Below are 5000 nucleotides of genomic sequence, written 5' to 3'. Positions count from 1 at the left end.
TGTTTATATCTAATTTCTTCATTTTCAAGTTTAGATGCGGAACAAAAGATACGACACACTAATCCTTCCAAATATTATGCAAATAATGTACGAATGTGGGGGTCCTGCCTATGTTATACGACATGCACATCGAAATCAAATCATGCAGCAAGGCTGATCTTACCAAGGTAAAGCCAACAAAGAAAAAAAAAAACATACAGACAAAGCCTGACAGGAGAAAATCTAAGGCAAGAAAAGTCAGAGCTACCAAAGGCTCTCCACCTCCCGGGGGACCCATGGATAGCCTGACAAACAGCCCAGAAAGGGAAGACGATCCCTCAGTCAACGAGGACTTCACAATGTAGTTGCCAGACTCCTACATATGAGACCCCACCACTGATGGGAAACTGATTCTAAATCCGAATATAAAGACGTTTCAGATCTAACTAACACCAAGTAATATAATGACACACAATCTAATTATACTACAGTGGAACACCAGTGGCTTCAATACAAGAAATGCCATCCTCCACGCATAGTGCGATCAAGGAACATTGATATTGTCATGCTCCAGGAGACAGTAACAGAGGGGACTGTTCATTTCTCGGGTATCGTGTCTTCATGCTACCAAGCACAGCTGGCACCAGAGGCTTGATCACCATCGTCAGAGCAACAATCCCCTGCTCTGCAATAGCCGATGCACCGTACTGTGGAGACGATATTGAATCTCTTGCTGTTGAGATTCACTTGGCACGCCCCCCCCCCCTCAAGCTGTGTACAGCAGGCCAGGCTGTAGGAGCTTAGACATCAGCCATGTCTGTTACTGCAGCACAAGACCTCCTCTGACGCCTGTCAGAGGAAGGGTCCTAGACCTCACCTTGGCCACTACAGCTCTGATGGAGAGAATCAGATGGTGTGTCGATGAATGTCACAAGTAACCACTATGGCACTGTTACTACCCTCATGGATGCTGGTCCAGCCCCAGTGACACGACCAAATCCTAAATGGAAATTGACAAGCCTTTCAGAATGCCTTGGCCCACTGTCTTAGATGCAATGAACCCCCACAGAGTGAAAATGGGGAAGTGCTTGAAGCCAGACTTATCAGTGCCATAAATCAAGCAGCCTCACAGACCATACCTAAAACTTGGCCTTGGTTCAGGAGTTACAATGACACCTGGTACTTAATTACGAGATTAAGGAGGTTAACTACAGAGTGAACATGTGCAGAAAACAATTCCGAAGGCAAAGAATCCCTGACAACCTAACCTTCCTTAGGGAAGTTGTCAGGTATGCCAAGGAAACTGCCAAAAGAGTCAGGCAGGAAAAGTGGTTGGGATGGTGTGAGTCCTTTGACCACCAAACCACCCTTACAGAGCTGTGGGAACGGGTCAGACGAGCTACCAGCCACTCACTCAACCCTGAGGTGCACACACCACAACCCTCAGTCAGAGGCAAACAGACAAGCAGCAACAGTCTGCCAGCCGAACTGAGGGCAAACCAAGAACGCCTACAACCAGGCAGATTTGCTCATATCAGAGATCTTTTAGAGGTCATGTCCATTTTCTAAAGGACATGTCCACGTTTTATAAATTACTCTTGACGTACAGCCCTCCTAGCGGGAGCCGCCTTGCCCCTTGAGGTCCCAATGATCTGGTGAGCCAGACCAGAGGGCTACCCATACTAGAGGGGTCACAGTGAGGGATGGGACAAAATAGCTTCCTGGTGCACCAAGACCTATGAGAGGGGATGGTGCACCCACCCCTGGTTCATTCCATTTTGGAACAGGGATAACTCTTCCACGTGTTTGCCATGCGTGCTGTCCCGTATTACTAGGAGACAGGAGTCCTGCACACTGCACCCTGCAGCTAGCAACACATCACTTTGGTCCTCTATTCTGGTTAGACGGGTGGCTTGATCAAAGCCCAGTCAAGTCAATCTTGATTCAAGTTTCAGTTTTCCTCATAAAACACTCAATCAATGTAAGCGAATTGTCTTTTCCCGAGACGTGATGAGGTATTCTTAGGAGAAACTGTTAGAGGAACTAAAGAATTTTAATGTAGTGGCAGTAAAACATTTTAAGAAGAAAGTTGATGATTTGGAACAGTCTAACCACCACCTCTCCCTTCTAACTTTTCGAAATGTTAGTACTTCCAAAATCAGTTAACTTGGCATGATTTCCACCTCAGGGTAAAAAGGGCCCTATTTCCCCAAACCCCTTTTTCGGGTTCTTCCACTGGCCAGGGTTTTGGGCACGGAGCCAACTCCTTTCCGTTTTAGGGAAAAAGGACCAAACCAAAAGTTTTGTGTAAAAAGGGTTTTACAAAAGGTCCTCAAGGAGATGACAAATGTTTTCCACTGGGAAAGAAACTTTATAAGCTTCTTAAAAACAAAGTAAAAAGGGACAAATTTTTTAAAAAAAAGTATCGGTAATTTAAAGGGGCAAGGGGAAAGTTTTTTTCCCAGGCAAAGCGATGTTTCCTGGTTTTTTGTTAGCCCAGCCGGTAGGTCCTTTGCTTTGGGGGTTTTAGCCCTCCTCCTTTCCCGCCAAACCCTTTCCCTTCCCGGGGCCTCTTGCACTGTCCTTCCCTTTTTTTTCCTTCCCAGGACCTCAAAATTTTTAAATTTTATTTTGGGGCGTTGAGCAGTGATCCCCCCCTAGGGGGTGTTGTTTAGGCAAACATTGCTTGGGGGGTTTCCCCCAAACCCCCCATTGATCTGGGGAAAGCTCCCCCCCTACCCTATTTTATTTTTGGGTTTAAACCCAAATTTTGTAAAACTTTCGCGCGCGCTCACACCCGGGGCGCGGCATGCTTTGGGGGTGCTGGATGCACCCGGGGGCCCCCCGATGCGGCGATTTATTTTCCCATTTTTATATGGGGTATATAATTTTTTTATTTATACAAAGCATAGTATAATAAATTAAAAATTTTTATTAAATAATTAAAACATACAAAAAAAAAAATACCATAATATAAATATTATATATTTTATATAAAATGGGCCTCTCTCTCTCTCTCCTTCTCTCTCTTCTCTCTCCCCTCTCTCCCCCCTCTCTCTTCTCTCCTCATCCCCCCCCTCTTTTCTTCCCCCCCCCCCCCCCCCCCCTCTCTTTCTCTTCTCTCTCTCTCCCCTTTTTCTCTCTTCCCCTTTTCTTCTCTCTCCTCTCTTCTTTTCTCTTTTCTCTTTCTCTCTCTCTCGGCTTTCCCCTTTTCCCTTTCCTCTTCTCTCTTTTTCTCTTTTTCCTCTCTTTTTTGGGTTTTTCTCTCTTTTTTTCTTTTCTCTCCCCTCTTTCCTCTCCCTTTTTCTCTTCTTCTTTTCTCTTCTTTTCTTCTTTCTCCCCTTTTTCTTTTCTCTCCCCCCCCCTCTCCTCTCTTCCCTTTTCTTTTTCTCTCTTTCCCCCTTTTTCTTCTCTTTCCCTTCTTCTTCTCCTTTTCTCTTCCTCTCCTCTCTCTCTCTTCTCTCTCTCTCTTTTTTCTCTTTTTTTCTCTCCTCTGTCTTTTCTCTTTCTCTTTCCCCTCTCTCTTCTTCCTCTCTCTCTTTTGCTCTCTCTCTCTCTCTTCTCTCTCTTCTCTTCTCTTTTCCTCTCTCTTTTCTCTTTCTCTTCTCTCTCTCTCTTTTCTCTCTCTCTGTGTCTCCATCTCTCTTCTCCCTCTCTCTGTCTCTCTCCCCCCCTCCCCCACCCCCCTCCTCCCCTTTTTCTCTCTCTCTTCCTCTCCCCCTTTTCTCTCTCTCTCTTTTCTCTTCTCTTCTCTTCTCTTTTTCTCTTTTCTCTTTCTCTTCTCAATCTCTCTTCTCTCTCCTTTCTCTTTTTCTCTCTTTTTCTCTTTTTTCTCTCTCTCTCTTCTCTCTTTCTCTGTCTCTTCTCTCTCTCTCTCCTCTCTCTTTCTCTCTTCTCTCTTTTTTTCTCTCTTCTCTCTCTCGGTTTTCCCATTCTCTTTCCCCCTCTTTTTCTCTCCCCCCCCCCCTCTCTCTCTCTTTCTCTTTTCCCTCTTTCTTCTTTTTTCTCTCTTCCCCTTCGGTGTGTCCTACCTTTTCTCCCCTTTCTGTCTCTCCCCCCCACCCCCCCCTCCCCCCCCCTCCCCTCTCTCTCCCCTTTTTTTCTCTCTCCCCTGAAAAGGCTCTCTTTTTTAAAAATGGTGAACAGAGGGTATTATACTTTTTAACGGCGGACTCTTTATTTTTAGAATTGTACCACGCATTAAAACCACGAGACATGTCGGGTTATGGTTATGGTGGTGTGCGGTCCGGGCCCGCTGCCCGGAGGGAGAGGGGGGGCTGACCTTTTCCGCGCTGGGCGTGGCGACGGACTCTCCGAGGCCTGGTATTTTCGGGATAAGTATGACCGTTCCCGTGGAGGGCGATAGCGCAGTCGGGAAACATGGGGGGGAGGAGGTGAGGCACTGGGTCCGTTTTTCACGATTGCTCCACTGGAAAACCCCCGTGGTCTACTGGTACCCGAAATGGAATTATCCACATCCTGTAGAATTATCCACATCCTATACTCTTTCTCTCTCTCTCTTTTCTTTCTCTTACTTCTCTTCTTTCTCTCTCTCTTCTCTTTCTCTCTTCTCTCTCTTTTTTTTTCTTTCTCTCTCTGTCCTATCTCTCTTTTTCCCCTCTCTGTTTTCTCCCCTCCCCCCCCTCCTCTCTCTTTTTCTCTCTCTCCCTCTCTCTCTTCTCTCCTCTTTTTCTTTTTTTTTCTCTCTCTTTTTTCTCTCTCTTCCTCTCTTTTTTTCCCCTTCTTCTCTTTTCTCTCTTCTTCTCTTTTTTCTCTCTTCTCCCTTTTTTTCTTTCCCCTTCTCTTCTCTCTTCTCTCCCCTCTCTCTTTTTTCTTCTCGCTCTTTTCTCTCCCCTCCTCTCTCCTTCTCTCTTCTCTCTCTCTTTCTTTTCTCTCTCTCTCTCTTCTCTCTTGCTCTCTCTCTCTCTCTATTTTCTTTCTCTCTCTTTTTCTCTCTTCTGATTTGGTCGAAACCAAACTCCCCCCCAAAATTTTTTTTAAAATTTACCTTTTTTTTTTTT

Source organism: Penaeus monodon, chromosome 5 (assembly GCF_015228065.2).
Source record: "Penaeus monodon isolate SGIC_2016 chromosome 5, NSTDA_Pmon_1, whole genome shotgun sequence".
Taxonomy (NCBI): domain Eukaryota; kingdom Metazoa; phylum Arthropoda; class Malacostraca; order Decapoda; family Penaeidae; genus Penaeus; species Penaeus monodon.
Note: the sequence above shows the minus strand (reverse complement) of the source record.